The sequence below is a fragment of the Narcine bancroftii genome, chromosome 1 (genome assembly GCF_036971445.1).
Source record: "Narcine bancroftii isolate sNarBan1 chromosome 1, sNarBan1.hap1, whole genome shotgun sequence".
Lineage (NCBI taxonomy): Eukaryota > Metazoa > Chordata > Chondrichthyes > Torpediniformes > Narcinidae > Narcine > Narcine bancroftii.
The window spans coordinates 262,385,820-262,412,820 of NC_091469.1; the positions used below are offsets into that span (position 1 = coordinate 262,385,820).

Here is a 27,001-nt window from a genome sequence, read left to right on the forward strand (position 1 = left end):
ACTGGGGGATCCCTCCGGCACCTCACTGGGGGATCCCTCCGGCACCTCACTGGGGGATCCCTCCGGCACCTCACTGGGGGATCCCTCCGGCACCTCACTGGGGGATCCCTCCGGCACCTCACTGGGGGATCCCTCCGGCACCTCACTGGGGGATCCCTCCGGCACCTCACTGGGGGATCCCTCCGGCACCTCACTGGGGGATCCCTCCGGCACCTCACTGGGGGATCCCTCCGGCACCTCACTGGGGGATCCCTCCGGCACCTCACTGGGGGATCCCTCCGGCACCTCACTGGGGGATCCCTCCGGCACCTCACTGGGGGATCCCTCCGGCACCTCACTGGGGGATCCCTCCGGCACCTCACTGGGGGATCCCTCCGGCACCTCACTGGGGGATCCCTCCGGCACCTCACTGGGGGATCCCTCCGGCACCTCACTGGGGGATCCCTCCGGCACCTCACTGGGGGATCCCTCCGGCACCTCACTGGGGGATCCCTCCGGCACCTCACTGGGGGATCCCTCCGGCACCTCACTGGGGGATCCCTCCGGCACCTCACTGGGGGATCCCTCCGGCACCTCACTGGGGGATCCCTCCGGCACCTCACTGGGGGATCCCTCCGGCACCTCACTGGGGGATCCCTCCGGCACCTCACTGGGGGATCCCTCCGGCACCTCACTGGGGGATCCCTCCGGCACCTCACTGGGGGATCCCTCCGGCACCTCACTGGGGGATCCCTCCGGCACCTCACTGGGGGATCCCTCCGGCACCTCACTGGGGGATCCCTCCGGCACCTCACTGGGGGATCCCTCCGGCACCTCACTGGGGGATCCCTCCGGCACCTCACTGGGGGATCCCTCCGGCACCTCACTGGGGGATCCCTCCGGCACCTCACTGGGGGATCCCTCCGGCACCTCACTGGGGGATCCCTCCGGCACCTCACTGGGGGATCCCTCCGGCACCTCACTGGGGGATCCCTCCGGCACCTCACTGGGGGATCCCTCCGGCACCTCACTGGGGGATCCCTCCGGCACCTCACTGGGGGATCCCTCCGGCACCTCACTGGGGGATCCCTCCGGCACCTCACTGGGGGATCCCTCCGGCACCTCACTGGGGGATCCCTCCGGCACCTCACTGGGGGATCCCTCCGGCACCTCACTGGAGAGTCCCTCCGGCACCTCACTGGAGAGTCCCTCCGGCACCTCACTGGAGAGTCCCTCCGGCACCTCACTGGAGAGTCCCTCCGGCACCTCACTGGAGAGTCCCTCCGGCACCTCACTGGAGAGTCCCTCCGGCACCTCACTGGAGAGTCCCTCCGGCACCTCACTGGAGAGTCCCTCCGGCACCTCACTGGAGAGTCCCGCCGGCACCTCACTGGAGAGTCCCGCCGGCACCTCACTGGAGAGTCCCGCCGGCACCTCACTGGAGAGTCCCGCCGGCACCTCACTGGAGAGTCCCGCCGGCACCTCACTGGAGAGTCCCGCCGGCACCTCACTGGAGAGTCCCGCCGGCACCTCACTGGAGAGTCCCGCCGGCACCTCACTGGAGAGTCCCGCCGGCACCTCACTGGAGAGTCCCGCCGGCACCTCACTGGAGAGTCCCGCTGGCACCTCACTGGAGAGTCCCGCTGGCACCTCACTGGAGAGTCCCGCTGGCACCTCACTGGAGAGTCCCGCTGGCACCTCACTGGAGAGTCCCGCTGGCACCTCACTGGAGAGTCCCGCTGGCACCTCACTGGAGAGTCCCGCTGGCACCTCACTGGAGAGTCCCGCTGGCACCTCACTGGAGAGTCCCGCTGGCACCTCACTGGAGAGTCCCGCTGGCACCTCACTGGAGAGTCCCGCTGGCACCTCACTGGAGAGTCCCGCTGGCACCTCACTGGAGAGTCCCGCTGGCACCTCACGGGAGAGTCCCGCTGGCACCTCACGGGAGAGTCCCGCTGGCACCTCACGGGAGAGTCCCGCTGGCACCTCACGGGAGAGTCCCTCTGGCACCTCACGGGAGAGTCCCTCTGGCACCTCACGGGAGAGTCCCTCTGGCACCTCACGGGAGAGTCCCTCTGGCACCTCACGGGAGAGTCCCTCTGGCACCTCACCGGGGGACCCCTCTGGCACCTCACCGGAGCACCCCTCTGGCGCCCGGCCGGAGCGCCCCTTTTGGGAAAGCTCGGGCACTTTGTGGCAGTGGTGGCTCAATGCTGGATCAATTGGAATAAAAGCTATCTTCTTTGCCCATGATTCCCACCAGCTGGAACCACTCTTTCCAGCACCAGGGAAATGTAGAGTGGTTCCAGCTGACCTGAGATATCACAAGTTGATCGACTTGAAGTTATCAGGACCTCGGAAGCCGCAGGTCCTCCTGCGGAGGTTGTAGCTTCCAGCTGGAAACAGCAGGTAATAAACACAAGGCATAGGTTGCTTCAACATGGGCTGAAGCCTGGAGTGTCCCGTGTCTTGTGGGAATAATAAACCTCAACACGGTGTGGTGTGGCTCACAATCAAAAGTTCTGTGAGAGCAAAGAGGGGGGAGAGCATGAGAGGAGAAGGAGGAGTGAGAGAAGGGAGGAGAGGGAGCAAGGTGAGGAGGGAGTGAGAGGTGGGGCCTTTCCATGACTAAAGCTCAGCCTTGGGGCCTGGGTGAAAGTTGATCCACTGGTTCACTTCTAATAATTTACAGCAGAACATGTGAAATTTACAAGGATACGTTGGGCGGCACGGTTGGTGTAGCGGTCAGCGCCAGCCCAATTGTGCATGAAAATCACCCAAATGTCAACATTTGTGGTATTTTTTAACAGGGAGGGAGGTGCAATTTCAGAGCTGGCCACATGTGCTATTTTACCTAGATACGCCACTGTAGGACACCAACTAGGCAAATCTTTACAAGGCACCGGGGCCTGACGGTTTTGGCGGCCCAGTCAATTCCACAAGTGAAACCCTGAGGATCTGAAAGTTCCATGAGGATCCCTGTCTCCCGGCAGAGCAATTCCACTGGAACCTTTCCTCTTGTATCTAATTAACATCTTTTAGCTGTTGGTCAACTCCTCCCCTCCATTCTTCCCCCTTAATTTCTCATATTTAGTTAAGATGCCTGCCTGGTTTTTGCTCATACAGTAAAATTCCCATTATGTGGAATTCAATCAACTGGCAAAAAAATTGCAGAAAATAAATTGGCTTTTCAAAAAAAAGGAAGTTTAAAATTGGTGCTCCTAATTTGCCAAGCATGCAACACACAATCTCAAGCAACTGGAAATTTCACTTATCTGGCATCTACCAATCCCCACATGAACCGGATACTTTTTTTTTACTGTACCTTGAAAAGGGTTCAGGGCTGAAATGATGCTAAAATATCTTTACTTCCAATGGATGTTATGAGACCGGCTGAGTTCCTCCAGCATTTTTGTGTTTTTTCTGCAGTCTCAAAATAACAAGTTAGCCATTCAGGTCAGAGATTAGAATTTCTTCGTCCAGAGGATATTGAATCTTCAGAACTGTCTAATGAAGAGGTCTGTGAAAATTCAGTAACTCAGTATATTCAATTCAGTGATCAATAGATATTTAGTGAAATCAAACAGCATATGGGGTTTTTATTTGAAAGTGGCACAGAAGGAAATAATAATTAACTTATTGAATGGAGAGGAAGCATGTGGAGATGAATGGCTTCTCTTCCTCATTTTCATTTTCTTTATCACAACCTTAACTTTGTACCTTTTGTCTTTTAGTTATCAAACTGGTAGAAAATAATGGAGATAGATCAGCTCATTGAATGGTATACCAACAACAACCTTGCACTCAATGTCAGCAAAACCAAGGAGATGATTGTGGATTTCAGGAGGAAGTCAGGGGAACATGACCCAGTCCTCAATGAGGGCTCAGTAGTGGAGAGGGTCAAGATCTTCAATTCCTAGGTGTCAACAATTCAAAGACTCACCAGCGGCTATACTTTTTGAGGTATATCTGAGGAGATTCGGTATGTCACCGAAGATGCTCATAAATCTCTACAGGTGCACCGTGGAGAGCATTCTGGATGGTTGCATCAGTGCCTGGTATGGAGGAGCTAAATCTCAGGACAAGAATAAACTCCAGAGGGTTGTTAACTCGGCCTGCGACATCACAGGTACCAGACTTCACTCCATCAAGAACATAATCTTCTACTACCACCCAGGCCAGGCCCTCTTCACTCTGCCACCATCAGGGAAAAGGTACAGGAGCCTAAAGACAAGCACTCAATGGCTCAAGGACAGCTTCTTCCCCGCTGCCATCAGATTCCTGAATAATCAATGAACCAAAGGCACTGTCTTACTTTTCACGCATTATTATTTTTGTTTTTTTAATAATAATGTTGTAAGATGGTTATAATATGAATGTTTTCCCCATGATGCTGCTGCAAAACATCTAATTTCATGACTTGTTCCTGACAATAAATTCTGATTCTGAGTGAATGTGAAGAAACTTGTGGGCACCAGCTAAGATAGCAATGCTGTACCTTGTAGAGGATGCTTGGGTGTAAGCTCTATATCTGGTGAGAATAATCCACAGCTAGTGAATGGCGAAAGGAATTGTAAGTACTTGGGTTATGGAGTGGGAAGAGATTTACTGGGAGCGTTGCTTAAATTGGGCTTGGATAATTACAGGAAACCCTTTCCGTCCAGCATTGTATCTTTGACCAACTAGCATCAAGAAGGTTGTACAGGAACATCAGAATCACGATTGCCAGGCTGGCAAATAGCTTCTTACTGCAGGCTATGAGATTGATGATTAATATCCTGTAACCAAGTAAGTAATCCCAAAATAATTTATATATACTTTGGGTAGCACAGTTAGGATAGATGGTAGCACAAGGCTATTACAACGCCAGTAAACCCGGTTTGAATTTGACGCTGTCTGTAAGGAAGTTTTGCTTTCTCCCCTTGTCGGCATGGATTTCCTCTGGGTTCTCTGGTTTCCTCCCACCCTTCGAAATGTTAGGGGATTGAAGGTTAATTGGAGTATTTGGGCAGGTAATGTAAAAATATTTATTTGAAATTGCATCTTTTTGTATCTGATTATTCTATAATGCATATTGCACGTTTATGTGTGGACTGTAATCTGCAGAAACTGTTTCGTCAGGTTGTATATGTACAGTCAGATGAAAAATGAACTTGAAGGGGGCTGATGTTTATGCACAAGGAAATGCTTCAGGCCCACCCGAAGTCTTGGATGCAATGTCATGGGCCATGGAGGAGCCCAGAATCAAGGCTTTGCACTGAGCTTGGAGCCTACCACTCTCATTAGGGCAGACAAATAGCAGCTCCATTACTACTTGTGATTCCAACCACAATTCCCTGTCTTAGCATCCTGTGTGTGTGTGTGGATTAAACAAGGGATAACAGAGCCCTGGTCAGAGGACGGGCTTCATCTCCTTTTAGACATCCTTTAGTTTGTTGATTTGGCTTCAGTGCAGTGGAATTGGAGCATTGATCAAAGGATACATTACCTGTAGTCACGGGCCAGTAGGAGAGAGCTCTAAAACCCACATATCTGTTGAATTCACAGATGTTCCCTCCACTAACCCAGCAATGGAGCAGCAATATGCCAGGAAAAGAGGTCATTTGCAATTTGCTTCATGTCAGGATGAGTTGGCCTATGATTGGCAATGACCTCACTTGGATTGGATTGGCAACCCTGCCAAAACAGCTACTTTACTTACCTTCCTAAATGTTAATGTTATAAATTATTTGTTAATGGTTTAGGTTAACATGCTTATAATTAAGTTTACACTTTTATTTTAACTTCAATTAATAGCATCTCCTTTGAACAGCTTTTTAAAAGTTTCTGATTTTCAGACATCTGAAACCTGTTCAATGTCCTTTCACATTAGTGGCAGGTACAGTGAACAATGAGTTAAGGTCTCAGATAATGCTTTCCAAGAGGTGAAAATCTGTAATTAAAGACACCACAATGTGTTCTGTCTGAGACTGCAAGTTTAATGGTGCAGATTTGATAGATTATTAGCAAAAGTTTTGACCTCCTTACGTAAAAGAGGATCCACTTGCCATAGAGGGATTGCAACAAAGACTTCCATCATCTGAAATCTCTTTTAATTTTTAATGTTAATCTCAGTTTTTGATATTGTCAAAATTCATAATCATTTAATTACAATCTTTATTGTAATATTTTATTTATCATTTTAAATATATTTAACAATCAACAACCATACCAAATGTTAAGAAAAACCCATCCCTCCACATCCATCCCCTCTAAATATGTCCAATTAAACAGGGAAAAAAAAGAAACCGAAAAGTCCCATCATCAGTGCATACATTAAAACGCAGAGATGTGATGGTAGCATGGTAAAAACTTTAAAGGTCAGTAGTGATTGTTACCTTAAGGTGGCACCAGTGAAGTGCCTAAATGTTCTAAATAAAGCTTCCAGATTTTTAGGAAGGTGTTTTATCCCCTCTTACGACTGTATGTGAGCTTTTCAAATGGAATGCAGCTGTTCATTTCTGAAGACCATCAATCAATGAGGAGGGGGGGAATTAGATTTCCATCTTATTGCTATACATTTCCTGGCCACACTTAAAGCAATATCTGTGAATTTAATTTGGAATTTAGCGACACTTGCAAAGTAACCCAGAAGACAAAGCTCCGGTCCACTTGGAAGATGACTCCTGTGATCTTAGTTAGGGTGTCACAAAGGTCATACCTTTGTGCAGAGCCAGGTAGACTGTAAGAAGGAATCAACCATCTCTACCACACCTAAAGCACATCTCTGATAACTCGGGTTTGTATTGATGTAATTTCTGTGGGGTGAGGCATAGGTGATGGGAAAAAAATTATAGTTGACCAATCTATACCTGACATCAATAGTTGCCAACAATCTTCCCTGGCACAGATCTGACCAGAGTTGTTTGGCAATTGTTGTGTCTAAATCTGACTTCCATCTCACTCATGATTTATGCAAACCTGGCTTTGTTTCAATCTTAAACTTTTAATCATTTAGGTTCTAATAATCCATGTAAACATTCATTCTCCTTTTTTTGTTCAGCTGACTGCAAATCCTGTTTCTGGACTTTTATCGTTAACTGCAAGATTTATCGGCAGGTTTCACCTATAGCAGTGCTAGAGTTATACAACATGGAAGCAACCTATTTGCCCCATTGTTGTCCTCAACCACCCACTTATACTCAGGATAAAGGGTAAGCCATTTACGACTGAGATGAGAACCTTGGAGTTGTGAACTTACAGAACACCCTACCACAGAAAGTTGTTGAGGCCAGTTCAAAAAGGATGTGGCCCTTGTAGGTAAAAGAATAAAGGGGTGTAGACAGAAAGCCTAAATAGGGTATGTACTGAGGTCACATGACTGCAAAAGCTTTTATAAATATGTCGAGGAAAAGATTGGTGAAATCCAGAGTAGGTCCTTTGCAGTCGGAATCAGGGGAATATATAATGGGGAATAAGGAAATGGCAAACCAATTAAATTCTTACTTTAGTTCTGTTTTTACAAGAGAGGATACAAATAACCTCCCAAGGATGTTGGGAAACATAGAGACTAATGCAAGGGAGGAACTTAAAGAAATCAGTATCTCTAAGGACTGGTCTTGGGGAAATTGGTGGGATTGAAGGCAGATAAATCCCAAGGGTCTGATAATCTACATCCTAGGGTACTTAAGGAAGTGGCCATTCAGATAGCAGATGCTTTAAGAATTATTTTCCAGAACTCGATAGACTCAGGATCAGTACTCATGGATTGGAAGGTAGCTAATGTTACCCCACTATTTAAAAAGGGGGGTAGAGAAAAAGTGGGGAATTATAGGCCGGTGAGCCTTACATCAGTAGTGGGCAAAATGATGGAATCCATTATTAAGGATGTAATAGCGGAGCATATGACTAGCAGAGAAGGGATTGGACATAGTCAACATGGATTTACAAAAGGTAAATCGTGCTTGACAAATCTATTGGAATTCTTTGAGATGGTGACAGGTAAAATAGATGGGGGAGAGCCAGTGGATGTGGTGTACCTGGATTTCCAAAAGGCCTTCGATAAGGTCCCGCATAAACGACTGGCTTCCAAAATCAAGGCTCATGGGATTGGGGGCAAAGTATTGATGTGGATTGAGAACTGGCTGGCAGGTAGAAGACAGAGAGTTGGGATAAATGGCTCATTTTCTGAGTGGCAGGTGGTGACCAGTGGGGTGCCACAGGGATCTGTACTGGGACCCCAGCTGTTCACAATTTACATTAATGATCTGGATGAGGTGATTGGATGTAATATCTCCGAATTTGCAGATGACACTAAGCTAGGAGGGGTTGTGTGCATGGAAGAGGGGGTCAGGAAGCTCCAGTGTGATTTGGATAAATTGAGGGACTGGGCAGATCCATGGCAAATGCACTACAATGTGGATAAATGTGAGGTTATCCACTTTGGTAATACAAACCGGAGGGCAGATTACTATTTGAATGGCAATAGATTAAGAGGTGGGGAAGTGCAGAGAGACCTAGGGGTACTTGCACACCAGTCTCTGAAGGCGAGCATGCAGATACAGCAGGTGGTTAAAAAGGCAAATGGTATGTTGGCCTTCATATCAAGAGGGTTTGAGTATAGGAACAAGGATACCTTACTGCAGCTGTACAGGGCCTTCGTGAGACCCCACCTGGAGTATTGTGTGCAGTTTTGGTCACCTTATCTAAGGAAGGATGTTCTTGCAATGGAGGGAGTGCAGAGGTGATTCACCAGGCTGATACCTGGAATGGCAGGAATGACTTATGAAGAAAGATTGCGCAAATTGGGATTGTACCTGCTGGAGTTTAGAAGATTGAGAGGGGATCTCATAGAGACATATAAAATTCTGGCAGGACTGGACAGAATGGATGCAGATGGGATGTTTCCAATGATGGGAAAATCCAGAACCCGGGGCCATGGTTTGAGGATAATAGGCAAACCACTTAGGACCGAGATGAGGAGGAATTTCTTTACCCAGAGGGTGGTGAATCTGTGGAATTCATTGCCACAGAGGGCAGTAGAGGCAGGTTCATTAAATATATTTAAGAGGGAATTAGATCTATTTCTTCAGTATAAGGGTATTAAAGGTTATGGAGAGAAGGCGGGGACGGGGTACTGAACTTTAAGATCAGCCATGATCTCGTTGAATGGCGGAGCAGGCTCGAAGGGTTGAATGACCTACTCCTGCTCCTATCTTCTATGTTTCTATGTTAAGGTATTGAATTGGGATGCTGGCACAAAGGGCTGAATGGCCTTCTCCCACACCTACTTTCTATGATTGCATGTCTTACTCATCCTGTCTTAAGACTTTTTTTTAAATAAATTTTCCCACATTCTCATCAAGTCGTCTAGTTTCGACCGCACATTGACACCTGGGTAAACCTGCAGCAATCAATGAACCTATCCAGCCATTCATCTTTGGGAAGTGAGAGGAAATTGAAGCACCCATAGGAAACCCATACAATCACAATGAGAACATACAAACTTCACACGGACAGCGTCCGAGGTCAGGATTGAATCTGGATCTCTGGTGCTGTGAGACCACAGTTCCAATCTCACCCGGATGTTCACCGTACCTGGCCCTCTCGACCAATGGCTCTTTTTAATCAGATTGACAGAAAGTAGAAAAGTTACTATGAAGCAGAAGGGCACTAGGTCACATTTTAAAAAAATGAGCTTAGATAGTGGGTGGAGGGACCTTCTTTCTGTGCGTTAAAGGGTGCTTGGTTTGAGGAGGAGTGATCACCCTGTAATGTGAGTGCTGGCTCCATTGCACACTGGTTGACTACATTCATTTTTCAGTCTATATGCATGCAGTGGACATTAATAAGCCAGTGGTTGATCCCCTGACTAAAGTGGCACCAAATGGGGCCACACAAATCAAAAGGCAAATTTGGAAGCGAAAGGGCACATTAAGATGATAGATATTGTCGTGTTGAGAAGGGTAGCAGGGTCAATGGGTTCACAGAGATGCGTATGGATTCTAATCTTACAATCACATGTAATTTTTATTAACACACAGGAAACAAACAGGGGAGAATGCTAAATGGTACTCGATCACTATTTCCCTTAAATGACAATATAGACATTCACCTCAGACTTCAAATGGACTTCAACATTGGTATACTTATACTCAGCCCCCTCACACCCTACAAACAGGGACTCTTACACACACACTACCCAGTTCCCTGACCATATGTGAGCACTGACATATTTCAGAACTTGTGGGTCAGCTTCAGTGTAGTGCACACCTTACTTGGGACACATACAATGATGTCCACAGTAGCAACCTGGCATGGAACGATGTCCGGGGCTTGGACCACGAGGCAGAGAGGGATTGTGCTGAGAGTTGGTGTTATATACAGTGCTAATCTGTGCTTCGAGCCAATAATGACCCTGATGATTTAAATTGGTCAATGGTAAGGTGTGCACTGAAGGATGACCAGAGTCCAACCTTGAATTGACAGGTGATGTGACTTTGAGTAAGTTTCAAACAGGAAGGACATGTGACCACCCACAATATTCCAGACAGGCAGGGAGGCCACATTTCCTCCATACAGAACAGATATCTATCGCTTACTTTATATTATAAATTAGAAAACGCATTAATTGAATTTTTATTTTGAATTAGCAATGAATGGAGAGTGGTGGTGCAGAAGAGTGAAGCACAATTTATCAATCTGTTATCTCTGTAATAGGTCACCATTTCATAAGAAATTGATATTGTTACTGATCAAGGAACTTTGAGCAATCATATCTTGTAGCCATTAAATACCCCTCTGAGATTTTCTGCTGTAATTTAATAATAGAGAACTGCTTTATACAATTATCCTGCTTTTAAAAAACTGTGACTTAGTTGAAGCAGAACCTCAGGAGATCTGCCAGAATGAGCAAACTATTTTGTTTATAAATATTCATATTTTTTATTATCAGAATTGTAAAAAGTAGAGACAGATATTGTAAGTGTGAAAATATTTCTAAGTACTTTTGTTGATTGGTGGGTCAGCTAACATGCTTCTACCTTCACACATAAACCTGAAAATGATTGTTGGCAAAATTAAATACTCAAATTTGTGTTTAATCTTTCATTAACTCAGGACATTCTGTAATGATTTACAACAAACTTTGAAGGCTGGTTACTGTTATAATTTGTAAATGAATCTTTCATCTATTTATTGCATTTTACTGAGTGTTCTTTTAGAAACAATGATCTCTCACTTTCATTAAATGGATGGTGTTTTGTTAAATTTGCCAATAAACATGGCAGGAATGGACCAATAATTTATCTGTAAATATTACAAACTCATCCCAATACTGTAATGTTTGAATGATATATCCCCAGGATTGCCTATTATTGTTCAGCTTTAATATTCTATTTTGTACACCAGTCATCCTTGCAACCTTTCTGAATTAAATTGGCAATTTGATATCAATTAGTCCTGAATTATGGGCAGTTTTGTTTGTTGAACTCATTTCCTTGAGGATTCAGGTTTCCTTGCGCATCTCTCTGGGACTCTAATACCCAGTAGAGAGAGAAGATTTTCAGTCCCAGTTTGGCTGAAATTAAACCTAATGTTCCTGGTTTTCCCACCAAATGACTCTATAATTACCCAAGAAATAAGATTTGCAACGACTTGTCTTTTTTTCTAATTTGTCTGATGGCAGATGACTATTCCCTGCAGCAAGGACTTGGCACTGCAAAAATTAGGAGGCGGCAAGGCTGGAGGAGGGGAAGGAGAGATTGCACCATTACTGAGGCAGTACATACTACAGAAGTGGTTGCCACAGTCAGTGGATTTTTTTTAAGTGGTTGTGGCTGAGCACCTCCACCTGGATTCAGAAGGCTGATAGTTTGATTCAGAATCAAAATTTACTGTCATGAACAAGTTATGAAATTCTGTGCTTTGTGGCAGCATCGTAGTGCAAACATTCATATTCTAACCATCTTTCAACATCACTATTAAAAAAAATACAGTGCATGAAAAGTAAGGCAGTGTCTTTGGGATCATTGATTATTCAGGAATCTGATGGCAGAGGGGAAGAAGCTGTCCTTGTGCCGGTGAGTGCTCATCTTTAGGCTCCTGTACCTTTTCCCTGATGGTAGCAAAGTGAAGAGGGCATGGCCTGGGTGATGGGGTCTTGGAGGATACAGGCTGCTTTTTAGATACTGTCTCATGTAGATGTACTTGATGGAGTGAAGTCTGGTGCCTGTGATGTCGCAGGCCGAGTTAACAACCTTCTGGAGTTTATTGTACTGAGAGTTGGCACCAGACAGTGATGCAGCCACCAAGAGATGCAGCCATCCAGAATGCTCTCCACAGTGCACCTGTAGATGTTTACAAGAGTCTTCAGTGACATACTGAATCTCTTCAGACAACTCACAAAGTATAGCTGCTGCCGAGCCTTCTTTGTGATTGGATCAACATGGAGGTTCCAGGACAGATTCTCGGAGATGTTGACACCCAAGAATTTGAAATTCTTGACCCTCTCCACTACTGAGTCCTTGATGAGGACTGGGTCGAGCAGAAAAATCTTCATTGCTACTCCAAAGCCACATTGAAGGTATTGCAGTACTGTACCTTAAGTGGCATTTAAGATTGATACATGAAATTTGTTGGCAGCATTCTGAAGGAGAACTCTTCCCTGTGTTCTAATTGAGCTTTATTCCTTAATGAAGTGCAAAAAGAAAAGTCGGATTGCTGTTTGAGTGCTTGCCCATAGCATGTTGCTTTGCTGCACTCAGCACTTTATTATAAAGACTCGTATCAGAAGTAGACAATCCTCTAAACAACTTGGGGATATTTGAAAGGATCTAAAAATAAGCCTGTATTTTTTCTTTTTACAGCTCTGTTTACACTTTTTAAAAAAAAAATAGAACTACTGTCTGGCCCCTGATCTAATTTACGGAAGCAATTGCAGACTTTTTAAAAATCATATTTGCACGGGGTAATCAGAAGATCCCTGCCCTCAGTTGAGAAGTGGTTTGTCAAGGGGATAAAGTATAAATAATGAAATTTTCCCGTCTCCTTTAGCATAAGAAAAGGTTAAATTTTATATTTTTACAGCGTCAATATTTATATTGCACAGAAAATGTTTGCAAGCATAATGTGCAAGTAAAAAAAAAGTTCTCCTCAATGATTGAAAACAATTGCCTTTAAACTGAGCAACTAAACCTGGTGTTGATCACTTACAGATTTGTGCTGATGGACCACTTTGGAAAGCCTACCATAATAGCAATGATTGAGAAAACCTGCCAAACTAATACATTTTTTAAAAAAGGCTTTAAAAATAATTATTTTTCAGATTCTCTGATGCACAGTAGCTTAGAGGCTGCATTTGGCTCTAATTTCTACAGTAGAATGACCTGAAGTAACCTCGGACGCACCCATTTTAAAATTATACATTTTCCCTTCAGATGTCAAATGGAATGCAGTCCAGCATATTTAAAGGAAATTAAAAATATTTCACATATAAAATCATAATTTGTCCATTTATAGGATTGGATATTCTGCAGTTGCTCATTAGGAATATTTTATTTTACTTAAAGTTACACCTGTTGGTCTGTCACATGCTTTACAAATCATTTCAGATTTCAGACTTATTGTCAGACTACATACATGACATCACATTACAACCCTGAAATTCCTTTTTCCTGTGGGCGTGGCAGAATTACCACTAATTGGTAGTGCAAAAAAATAAACTGTACACAGCATAAACATGTAAACAAATAAAAGAAATGTAAGCAGATAACAAATGTAAACAAACAGTGTAATAGAGAGAGCACCAAAGAAAATCAACAAAGTGCACTGGTAAGAATCCTTAGATGAATCTCTGATTGAGATTATCATTGAGGATTCTGATAGTGGAGGGGTTGCAGCTGTTCCTGAACCTGGGGGTTGGTATGAGTCACGTGGGGCCTGCACCTCTTTTCTGATGGCAGCACGAGAACAGAGCGTGTGCTGGGTGGTGTGGGTCTTTGCTGATTGCTGCTGCCCTCCGATGGCAGTGTTCCCTATAGATGTACTCAATAGTGGGGAGGGTTTTGCCTGTGATGTCCTGGCCTGTGTTCACTACCTTTTGGAGGGCTTTATGCTCATGGGGTATTGGTGTTCCCACACCAGACCGTGATGCAGCCAGTCAGCACATATTCCACGACACCTATGTAGAAATTTGCCTGGCTTTCTGGTGTCATACCAAACCTCTGGTAACTTCTGAGGCACTGATGTGCTTTCTTCACGATGCCATTGGTGCAGTGGTTCGAGGAAAGATCCTCTGAGATGGTGACCTCAAAGAACCTAAATTTACTGAACCTCTCCACCTCTGGTTTCCCTCTTCTCCCCCCACCCCCCCACCGCAAGTGATCACCGGATTGTATTTCTTTGGCTTTTCTGAAGTCAACAATCAGATCCTTGGTTTTGCTGACCCAGTGCAAGATTGTTGTTGGTGTACCATTTAGCCAAGTTTTCAACCTCCATCCTGTATGCTGACTAGCTCCTTTTGGATTGAAGCATTTGATGCTGCTTGTATCATTAAATTGTTAAAGATTTTCTTGTTCAATTTTAACAGTTGAATGTGAATAATAAAATAGCAAGGTCTATCTGTGAGATGGACCACATTCTTTACCAATGGGGCTTTTGCAATGAACAAGCATCTTAGAATAGATATTGGCCTTGGCACAGAATGAGAAAGTTTGCAACTGCTCATTTAAAGCAGCATTGAGAAAATAGGTCACTACATGATCATAGGAAAAAATCTCCTATCTGTAAATGCATGATTTATGATTGGATTATGAAATGATACCCAATCTGGATTTAATCCAGCCATCTTTGAATAGTTACAGATAAGAAGCAGCATGAAACATATCGAACCCTTGCCATGTGAGTGAAGTTTACCTGATATAAACTAATAAGTACGGTAAAACCTCCAGTATCCAGCACCCATGGGGATTGATAGATGCCAGATAAGTGGATTTTCTGGTTGCTTTAATTCTGGATAGTAGGGGTTTTACTCTATATGAATAACATAAATGTGAAGCATAGTGCTCTGATCTCTTAGCTTGAACAGAAGACAATCATACATTAGGAGTGAACACATGTTGATATCAAGAAGTATTGTGTCTATTGAAGAAATTAAAGTTGATGAGACCCCTGGGCCCGATTTGATCCATCCTAGGTTACTGAGAGAGGCAGAGAGGATATTGCTGAGGCCTTTTCAGAGATTTTTGTATCCTCTCGAGGCACAGACATAGTCCTAGAAGACTGGGGATTAGCCAGATTCTATTAGACACATCCACCCCTTTCTTCCTTCCACAGGGATTGCTCCCTCCATGTCTCCCTTGTCTGCCCATTAATCCCAACCCATCTCTCCGGTAACCCCGTTATTCTCCCCTGCGATCGCAGGAGGTGCTGCACTTCATCTTGCATCTCCTCCGTCGCCACCATCCAGAGACCACAGCAGGCCACAAAAGCATGCTGAAGACCGGTTCCTGCACCTTCCATGAACCGCACGTGGGGAAGGAAACCCAAGTAGTTATATGCGGGCCTGTGTATTTATGCATTGAATGCACGAAGGAACCATAAAAATTGTTGACTTTGGGTGAGCAACACCAAGTAACTGAATATTTTGTTTCATTTTAAATTGAAATTAATTCAAATTATGAATGAGAGTGTAGCAATCCAATTACTAGAAATTAAAGTTTTATTAATAGTGCAACTCTTGTAGCTATGTTCTCCCATAATGTTTTGTTACTTCACTTTAGTGTTGTCCTCTTGCTACTCCCTTCTCCTTTGGACCATTCTCCCCGTGGTTAATTTCTCTTCTTCAATATTCCCCTACTCAATGGGGAATTACAAAAGTATTTTTCCATGAGTCTGTGACATCCCTGATTTGCTGTCCTAAGATCTGGTAATGGTGTTGTAGGCCAAGATGATCTGACTGCTTTTATACTGCATCTAATCACTGCTAAACTCCACACACCAACTCCAATCAACCTCAATCTCCTGCTTAAATAATTAAAGCCATTTACTTATTTGCTTCATGCAAAAATTCTAATTCTAATATTATGGAATAAGAAAGCAGCATTAAAATAACATTTGAGTTCTTCAGATTGATCAAATGTTCTCGATCATTTTATGTTTCTACCAGCCCCTAATTTGGTCTTTGTTCTTGGGTAAATGATCATTTGGATTCATTTTTAGAAAATGTTAAGACTGGCCATTCTGACATAACTCTCTGTTTGAAGTCATATTTTCTGTGCTGTACCAAAATGTCAAAGTGAACCAAACATTGTTTGGAAGTGAAAGTATAGCTTACAGCAGACCCTGTTATTAACGCATCGATGCTGAAGAGTCTAACAAAATATAGAAACATCATAAGCTCATTATATTTCTGAAGTGGGGTTGTGTATATTTTGGCTTTCTCTTCAATATATACGTTTTTTTCATTTGCTTTTTTAGAGGCCCAGTCTCAGGGGTGAATTGGCCTTGCTGTCCCTTTCACACTGTGCTTTAAGCTCCTGCCAATTTCAAAGGGGCCTAATGCTGGGTGTCTAAAACACCTGCCTGATTCTGGCACTGAATCCATTTCATGACGTAAACAAGGCCCATGTGACACACATGGAACCGTGATTGTGGTTTCAGATTGGAAAAGGCCCGTGACGGACCAACTGGAAAAATCATCCAAAAAAAGTTTCCAAAATGGATTTTTTATGAATTTTATTCTCTCTTTGCCTCTGGATGGCTGTGAGGAATCCCTAGTCTATTTTTATTCTGATTAGTCTTTAAGGCTCCTACAATATACTTGTATAATCAGGGTGGTGGCATCCGGTTAGGGTAAGGGGTTAGGTTGATTGGGATTGGGGAGCATAGCTGATTGGGGAGACAGTTGTTGGTTTCCTATCTTGGAAGCGCTGTTTCCAATCTGGACTGCTTAAGGTCTTCCCAGCAGGAAGTCAAGAATCCACTTGCAGAGGGAGGTGTTTAGACTCAGCAGGCTGGGTCTTTGGTGCTAAGTAAAATTGGCACAACCAAAGTGGCTATCATTGTCCATGATAAACAAGATAAATAGTGGATATCTACTCTGATTACCATTGAATGGGTTCTCTTGATCAAACACTCACTGGGACACAACATACTAATGTCATTGTGAAGAAAGCCTCTACTTGCTTGGGAGTTTGTAGAGGTTCGATATGACATCAGCAACTTTGGCAAATCTCTACAGGTGTGTAGTGGAAAGTGTACCGACTGGCTGCATCATGGCATGATATGGGGGCACCAATACCTCTGAATGGAAAGCCTTGCAAAAAACCCAATTCATCACAGTCAAAACTCTCTCCACCATCATGAAAATCTATGTAGAACACTGCCATCAGAGAGCAGCAGCAATCATCAAGGATCCGCACCACACAGAGCACGCTTTGTTCTTGCTAATGCCATCAGGAAAGGGGTATAGGTGCCATATTACTCATACAACCAGGTTCAAGAATTGATGATATCTCTCCACCATCAAACTCCTAAGGAACAGACTCAATCAGAGGTTAATTTAAAGACTCTTATTTTGCACATTATTCATTGCTGATTTGTTTTTCTATATATTGCAGAATCAGTTTGCTTACATTTCTCTTTTGTATATGTATCTCTTTTCTTGAGTACAGTTTTCAGTTACCAATAAGTAGGAATTCTGCCTGGCTCACAGGCAGTCATGTATGCACTCTGTCAATAAATATGAACTTTGGACAAGATGTATAAATAGATGAGAAAGTGGAGATCCTGCAGTTCTGAATAACTACCTATGGCCTTTTCATCACTTATCGGGCATGACTGTCATGGGTTATATTCTGCTCAACTAGTAAGCCCAGATCCAATAACATCCAACTATCTCTTCACCATCCAAATAAGAGAGCCCTGCTGATTGGCTCTCCATGCATCACCCTAAAGATTCCTTCTCTCTCAAATCTGCAACCTGTATCACTGTACATCTCTGAACTGTACATCACCCTGTCTTGGATATATATTGCGAATACTTTCTTGTTGTTGAATCTAAATCCTGGAACTCCATTCCCAGCAACACACAGACTGCTATCAATGGATCTTCTCAACAGAACTTGGGGATGGGCAATAAATGCTGGGTTTGGGGGAAAAAAAAACTTATCCCAAAATAAAAGTATTTTTTTAAAATGTTAATTAAAAACATGCCTGATGCAAAATCCAGTACTGACAGCATATTCCCTTATTTCATTCTTTTATTCCCATTAAATAATGGGATAGAAGTAGAAATGGGGAGAGATGTGCAAAAAGACTTTCAACCTATTAACAATTTGTACTGTGACACAAAATTACAATTGACCCTACTGATTGTTACATTACTTTCATTTATGCCCTACCCAACCCTCTGAGATATGTAACACAATTGTGTACTTTCGTAAAATGCATCAGAGACGTGAAGAGCTGTGTGTTAGAGAGGAATAAGCCCATTGTCTGTCCTTGAAGCTGATGAGCTGCAGTGGAATGTCCTTTCAGCTGTGGGTCTTGCTTGTGAGTCTGCCCTTTGAAGCAGGCTGAGGATCTTGCTGCCGGAGATGGGTGATCTACTCACTACCTCCCAATCCAAGCTGGACACCAAGCTACTTTACTGTGCCTCAACATCTTTCATGCAACACCTGATGTTAGAGATTCTGGTCAGTTGCGATCTTCAGACTGCGATCAAAACACTTTTGTTAAGCAAGTCTATTATGGGCTACCAAAGATTTGTAAATGGGGTTGTTGTGGTGGCAGTAGTCACCTAAATGCATGGTGGAATAGGTTCAAGGAGTTGAATGGCCTAATGCAGTTCTTGTGTTCCTGTGACATGAGCTGGTTGTTCAGGTGCAGGAGGACCATTCAAATTAATTCTAGTCTGCTGTTCATTCTCTGTATTCAAATTTCTGGCTGTCATCATCTCTGAGGACCTGTCCTGGAGCCTCTCCGTCAATGCAATCACACAGAGGGATCTTCAGCGGCTATACTTTGTGAGGAGTTTGAGGAGATTCGGTATGTTCACCAAAGACTCTCAAAACCTTCTACAGATGTACCATGGTGAGCATTCTGGCTCCTTGCATCCCTGACTGGTACAGAAAAGTGCCAACACCAGGACTGGAAAAGCCCCCAGAAGATTATTAACTAGGCCTGCAACATCATGGGTACCAGTCTTAACTTGATTGAGGACATCTACAAGAGGCCCTGTCTTAAGAAAGCAACCTCATGGACCTCCACCACCCAGGCCATGCCCTCTTCACTCTGCTACCATTGAGAAAAAGGTACAGGAGCCTGAAGATGAGCACTCAGCGGCATGAGGACCACTTCTTCCCCGCTGCCATTAGATTCCTGAATGAACCATGAACCACAGACCCTGCCTTACTTTGGCTTTTACTTGCACTATTTTATTTGTAAGGCGGTTTAGCATTGTGATGCTGTCGCAAAAAATGAACATTGTGACGTGTTTGTGCCAATAAATTCTGATTCTGATATTCCTCGAGACTACTTTTTTAAGATAGTAGCTTGGCACAATTTAAAGAGAAACAAGGTTCTACTGACACTGCCACAAACGCTGGTTTATGGTGCCACATGAGAAATCGCAGATGCTGGAATCTGGAGCCAAAACTCAGCAGATCAAGCAGCATCAGTGAGAGAAAAAGAATGGTCAACATTTTGGGCCAGGACCCTTCATCAGGACTGGTTTATGGCAGGCAGTTTCAGTTTAATAACATTTGATGTGAAAGAATCTTTCCTGAAACTTTATTGTTACCAACATCAAAACTTTACCTTTGTGCTTTGATGCACTGGCTACACCCATATTCTTTCAAGGTCCTCAGACCATTTTTCATTTGTTTCCTTAATTTATTTATTGGAAGTAAAAGAATATGAGCAAGTACGGTAGGAATCATAATCAAGTATGATTGTATGATTAATGTTATACAGAGAACTAAAGCAAACCATGAGCGTTTTTTGGAATTCTCCGTTGTGAAGATATTCCTTCCATCACAACTTGAACACGGTTCAAGAGTGGACCATGGGCACTTTGAATTTAACTAAAGCTAGTGGCTGTGAGGAGAATATGGGATCAATCATCTGGTAGAAGTGACCCAGCCAGTCCTAAATAAGAATGAAAAAAATCTGCTGAGAGATTCAGGTTAATTCTTTTATTATGCAAAAAAAAAATCACAAATAAATTTTATTTTTTCCAGAAGAACATGTTGCCTTATTGGTAAAATCATCTCAAGCTGGTGAATTTACAGGAGCTGTGGGAAAATCCTGAAATTTGCTGCTAACTTGTTCCAGACCAACTGGTTGTGAATTTCGAAAGTACTTCCTGGCTTCCTTGAATGTCTTTTGATTGTTGATCTCCCTCCTACTCTTCCCCTCCCTCCTTTCTGCCTCCTCTCTTAATTCCCTGTCTTTCCACTCTTTGCTCTCTTTCAACTTTCCATTCTCCAGTCTCTTCTCATACACTGTCTTCCCCTTTCCTCACATTCTCCCTTTCACCGTCTTTTTCTCTACCGTCTCTTCATTAGATATTGTTTATCTACATAGCCTTAGTATCCCTGAGCTATACAAGACTTTGTCAAATATGATGAATCATATAATACATGAGCATTAATTTCCTGACTTTGTACACAAATAGCATAGAAAATCAAAGAGCAGAGCAGAAGACCTTTCTGATCTGTATTTTCCTCTCCGAGAGGCATCATTATGTGGTTATGTCAGTCCCAGGTGTTTGATTAATGGTGTCTGTGACACTTAGTATCCCACTTTGAGAAGAGTGAGGTTCAGGGGATTGCAAGTACTTCCATTAACAGATTGTAAGTGTAACCAGATGGAAAATGCAGTGGATTGAGATCCAGCCACCCTAATGGTGGAGCACTATAACTGAGAGAACTGCAGTGAGGATGGGTTGTATTACAAATTCTTTGCTGGTGGTTAGTTACTCTAAAATTACTTGCCTTTCCGTTCTTTGGCACCAAATTTTGCTGTTCAGTTCCTGAAGAACTTATTGTGCTTTTATTTGGCTCAATTCCTGTACTGTCTTTAACTTACTGCAGCTGCTTGTTCAGGCCCCCACCAGCATTTTATATCCTTATTAAATGGTCTAGAGTATGGTATTTATGCTGGGGTTTTTTTCAGTAAAGCTTTAAATTTTCCTTTGAAGGCAAGGAGATTCATACTACCCGAGGTATTAGTGCCCTGCATACGACATGAAGAACTGGTTATGTGGTTGGAACAGTGGGAAACCCTGTTTAAGACCTTTTCCTTTGCAATATCTCTATTAAAACTGAGCAGGAACATTTCTGGGAGAGGAAAGATTTAATACTGAGACTTCATCATTCATTCAACAAGAGGATTATCTTTGTCCACTTTCAAAGAAAAATAATTCTTAACTAATTAGTTAACTTGTGTGTTAGTTTAAAAAAAAGAGCTCTTGACTCTCAAGATGGAAGAATGAGTGGGTGTAATATCAACTATCTTGTGCATTTCTACAAGTGTAGGAATTGGGTGAGCTGATTGGTTCACACACTTTTAAAGGTGGGTATTAAAATAGCAGAAGATACTGGAATCCTGAGTAGACAAAGCATTGCTAGAGGAAGTCAGCAGGTCAAACAGCATCCATGGGAGAAATGATCAGTGTTTGAGGTCTGAGCCCTTTATCAAGAAATGTATATATTTAATCTATTCTTAGTCTTGACAAAGACTTAAAACATTGAATTTCTACCCATTGAGGCAGTCTGGCAGTGTGGGCTTAGGTCTGTGCAGAACAGTTGGCCGGGGTCTTCACTGACATTTTCAATTTGTCCCTGGCCCAGGCAGTTGCTCCTATAAGCTTCAAGATTGTCACAATCGCGCCAGTGCTGAAATGTCCCACCTCCACGAGTCTGAATGACTTCCATCCAGTTGACTCACCCCCATCATTGCAAAGTGCTTTGAGAGACTGTTTGCCCATCATCCTGGACTCTCATCAATTTGTCTCTCGTATCAACAGGTCGACTGAGGATGCCACTTCCACGGCACTTCACTCTGCTTTGGCCCACTTGGACAGCTCCAACTCTTATGTCAGAAGGCTGTTGTGATTCCCAAACTTCACCAGCTTGATATCAGTTCATCCCTCTGCAATTGGACCTTGGACTTTCTGACTAACAGACCCCAATCTGTAGATAATCTCTTCCATTCTCACCTTGAGCACAGGTGTTCCCCAGGGCTGTGTGCTGAGCCCTCTCCTGTATTCCCTTTTCGCCTTTGACTGCGTTCCTGTATATGGTTCTAATTCCATAATCAATTTTGCAGATGACACCATGAGGGTTGGCCTGATCAGAGGGGATGATGAGACGGCCCATAGGGATGAGTTCCCAACACCTGACCGCGTGGTGTGCTGACAACAACTTGGCATTTAACATGCAGAAGACCAAGGAGGACACTGTGGAATTCAGGAGTCCTGGAACCCACACTCATGCTCCTATTTACATCAATGGAGTTGTGATGGAACATGCATCAAACTTTAAATTCCTTGGTGTCCACATTTCCAATGATCTCATCTGGTTCCTGAGCTCCTCCATCCTGATCAAAAAGGCGCAACAGCGCCTTTATTTCCTGCAGAACATGAAGAAAGTACATCTCTGTCCCAGAATATTGATGGATTTTTACTGCTGTACTATTGAGAGCGCACTTCCCTATGGCATCTCAGTGTGATATGGAACTTGTTTCGCATCAGACCATAAAGCACTTCAGCAGGTGGTGAAAATGCCCAGTGGATTATAGGCATCCAATTGCCCACCATTGAGAACATCCATCAGGACTACTGTCTCAGCAGGGTGAAGAGCAGATTCAAGGATGCATCTTACCCGAACTTTTAACTTTTCTCCCATCTAGTAAGTGCTACAGGAACCTTCACTCTTGAACAAGCAGGATCAAGAAGAGCTTTTATTCCCTAAGGCTGACACCCTGCTGAACCATAAATCACAGCACTGAGTGGTCCTGCACTCACATTGAATTATCATTACTTTTATAATTGTTTGCTTGTTGCATGCACTTGTTTTTATTTGCACGTAGTTATTGGTATATAGTGTAGCAAACTGTGCCGATCCACAACTGAACTGCGTCACAGAGGTGCAGGCTCGTGTGGGGCCAAGAGCCCCAAGGCACTAGGAGCGTTGCCAGGCCTCCAGGCTGATGTCACAATGGTCCTGGGGGTAGCAAAGTATTATGGGGGTTGTGCTTATAAACTCACACCGACTACTATGTCTTTGTTTGCTACAATAGCACTATTTTCCAACTTCTGGTTGGATGCTTTGTATTTCACTTGGCACAATGACAATAAAGTTGAATCTAATCTAATCTGTATAGATTGAAATGCTTGGGTCCTAAATTTGATCAGGAACAGAAATTGCAAAGTGCAATCCACATCCACACTGTGTAATGTGAGTACAAACCACAAAAATTATTAGTGTTGGTTAAAACAGCCATAAAACACAATCTGCCTGACCGTGCCTGCCTGTCCCGCATCGGACTTGTCAGTCACCAACGAGCCTGCAGGAGACGTGGACACACCCCTCCATAAATCTTCGTCCGCGAAGCCAAGCCAAAGAAGAAGAAGATACATTGTGAACCTCAGCAGAGGATCAATATTATAAAGATTAGCACCAATTAAAGCTGCCCTGCACTATTTTAAAGCAAGCCCATAACTGGGTAAATGTGCAGGTAGAAGTTCTCCAGCTGCATCCAGTTAGAGAGCCATGAAATGGAGAATGCAGTTGATTACAGGCTCCATGCTTCTTGAATGCTGCGTTGGAGAGCTTGGTGGATGAGCTGGAAAAGTTGGAGATGCCTGAATGCACAGAGAGTTAGGAGTCCCTCCAGTCAAATGCTCTGATTGCAGCTTCAGACATTAATGACATGAATAAGATTGCACCCGGGACCTCTTAAATGTGAGAGGAACTTCAAAATGTTGTTACAGGCAGAGTCAAGGTCAGTGAAGGCAACTTCCAATGCCATACGATTGGTGCATTTCATGGCCTGTGAGAAAGCCTATGGAGGTGAGCACCCCTTTTTCATAGGATTTTCCACACCATTTGTTGCCCATCTTTTTACGGTTGGGAAATGATGGGCATCTCCATTAGTATTTTTAAAATATTTTATTTATGAATTTCCAAATCTAAACTCAGTTATCAACATTATCAGTATCAATGTTAACAGAATCAGCATTAATTATAATTATCTATTCTATACAAGATTTTCTGCAGAGTTCATGCTCTTTCCATTCCCCTTCCTCTCCCCACCCCCACAATACCCTAGACATTTAACACTTAACTGACCACAGTTACACACAACATTCAAGACACTCACAGCAAAGGTACAAGACATATATCAGGGATTTATGGGTTTGTCCCATCACGGCAGCCATTGCTCAGGCTGTTTTCTTCTCTTGACTTTTCCTGGTTGGGATGGGATGGACCCCCCCCCCCACCCCAATCCATTGAAGGATAGATGGGGAAGGTAGGGTGGCGAGGCACTATGGTCTAAGCTATAATCGTGCTCCTATGGAATTTAAGTGTGGTTGCCAAATTTTCAAAAAAGTCTTACTTTTTCTTAAGTTGTAAAATTTTCTCTGGGGGAAACACAGCTTTACATTTCTGCAATCCAGCATGCAATGCTTAGGCTGCAGTTGGATTTCCAGGTAACCATTATGCACTTGGCCACTGCCAATGTGATCATTATGAACTGGATTAGGATTCTTTCTCTGTTAGTATTCATGTGAGCCCTTCATTCTTGGCCACTGCTGCCCATGCAGAAGTGATCTGTCTTTGCTCTATTAGATTTGGCCCTGATTTAGATATTTGCCCATGTCCTGTATAGTTTCATGGAGTTAATCATCTGTGGCAGAAAGTGATGGGGGACCATGCTGATAATTATAGAAGGATGGATGGAAAGAGGCTTGAGGGAGCAAATGGCAACATATACTGCTTAGACCAAATGGCCAATTTGTATGCTGAGTATTCTCCGTAGTTCTGTAAGCTGCCATGACTGTTGTCATTACGGGTCTCTGTACCAGTGGGCAAAGCTCCTTGCAGTCCAGCAGCAACAGGGAGTGGAGTAATGGTGGTAGCAGAGCCTCTGCATACAGTGACCTTCACTGTCACTTGGAAGCCAGTTGGCCCAGACTGTTTGGAGAGGCCTTTTGGCCCATCTCCGATCCACTCCAAGTCCACACAATTCGCTGGGCATTCTGCAGGCACAAGGCAAGTCCTGCATTGGATTAGTAAAGAAAGATAGGATCTAAAGAAGCACATAAAGCTGATTAGTGAAGATCTGCACAGCATTCAGCGTGGTTTGATTGACAACGCAGATTTGGAATGTTTATTTTGTTTTTTACTTTATCCTGGTGTTGGGGTTAAGTGGATGATGAGGAACAGTGATGTGGAACTGTAGTTGGATGAGTTAATCACCAACAGTCTATATTAACCGATCACTACTTTGCAGGAATATCTGCACTGATCGTCACAGCAATCAATTATTGAAGCCAATATGCTAAAAATTATAGTGACCTTCACCTTGACAACTAGGCGAAGTGATTTGTTTCGAGTGAGCGACGATTTTCACACCTGGAAGAGGTTTCCGGAGAGATTTCCACTCCCCTTTTACTAGTGATATTGGCGGATCTCATAACTCTACTGTCCTGCCATGATCACTCCAGTGAGTGAATTTGGGATCCATTTCCCTTTCTCCTGCACCTTATTGCCTCCTTCATTTCACCTGTAGAGTGAGCATTTAATGCCTGGATGCTTTGGGGTGTATACATTTACATGCTTCATACTTTATCTTTGAGGTGAATTACTCAATGGAGGTCTTGCTGTGAACAGAGTTGCTGCCTTCAGCGTCTTCATTTCAAATCACTATCCAACTGGATCTGACGAATCTTAAAGATGAAATAAAAATGGAAGGGTTCCTTTATATCTGTCTTTTTCAGGTAAACGTAAAACAAACCATGGCTCTACATCTCCTTGCTGCCTCAGCCAACAACTAACATTCAACCAAATCACATGGATAGGTGATTTCATTTTTGTTAGTGTGGTGTGTCCTTGCTTGCTTATCCTCCATTACCCATACATCTACCTTGGCCCCCTCCACTTCCATATGCAACAAGAACAGAATTCCCTTTGCCCTCACCTGCCACCCCACTTCTGTGTTTTTACTCTGGGCCTGGATTTCTTATGTAGGGGTAGATCTGTTGTCACTCAAGTTGCTGTCTTGGAATCGTACTGTGCCTTCCAATGTGGTCTGGGGCACAGCCCAGTTCCCGGTACAAGGGCATGTCCCCAGGCAGATGAGAGCTACCCCCAGCGTAACTGGCTGCCACTGCGGCCTTGTTATCTGATGATGCCCTGCCCCCATGGTCAATGGTTGCCAAACTTGGTGCTCTTATAAAATGTTCTTTGATGGTCATAAACATTCAAAATCGATGGATCTGCTGAACAGAATTCCATTTTTTTAATGAGCAAATATAGCAGTGATGATGAAAAACATACTCATTTATGGTTTTAAAAACAATTTAAAATATTATCCTGAAACAGGCTTTTGACCTGAAACATCAGTTGTTAATTTCTCCCTATGATCTGCTGAGATCCTTCAGCCATTATTGTTTGTGCTGGAGATATTTCAGTTAACTCAATCAAATAAAAATGTCCACTGATCCTTCTGATGCAGCTAATTTCTCCAAACTATTTTAATGGGCCCACAGCACGTGCTCAGGTCTAACCTGGTGCAGGTTCAGCTGAGAGATCCACAGCCTCGGACTAAGGGAAGGGGTTGTAATGAGTGAAAGGCCCAATCACAGGCTCCTTTGCCAACAGATCCCCACTGTTCAAAATTATCTCACTGTCATTAAAACACTTCAGACCGTTATGGTGCATGATAATATTGCAAATTCTTCCATCTGTATTTTCAATTATTTATTTTTTTGGTAGGATTTTATTTTAATTCCTGTAGGAGTGCAAAAGGCTGG

The 27,001-nt window shown here is 43.6% G+C and overlaps 1 long non-coding RNA gene across 1 annotated transcript in view; it reads left to right on the forward strand.

The window, feature by feature from the left end:
• The window catches only part of LOC138742555 (uncharacterized), a 57,943-nt gene extending 34,606 nt beyond the window's left edge, over window positions 1-23,337 (forward strand). The window contains exon 2 of the long non-coding RNA XR_011344259.1: window positions 22,291-23,337. This is a non-coding gene — a long non-coding RNA (uncharacterized lncRNA). The remainder of the gene's footprint in view (window positions 1-22,290) is intronic.
• The last annotated feature ends 3,664 nt before the right edge of the window (window positions 23,338-27,001 follow it).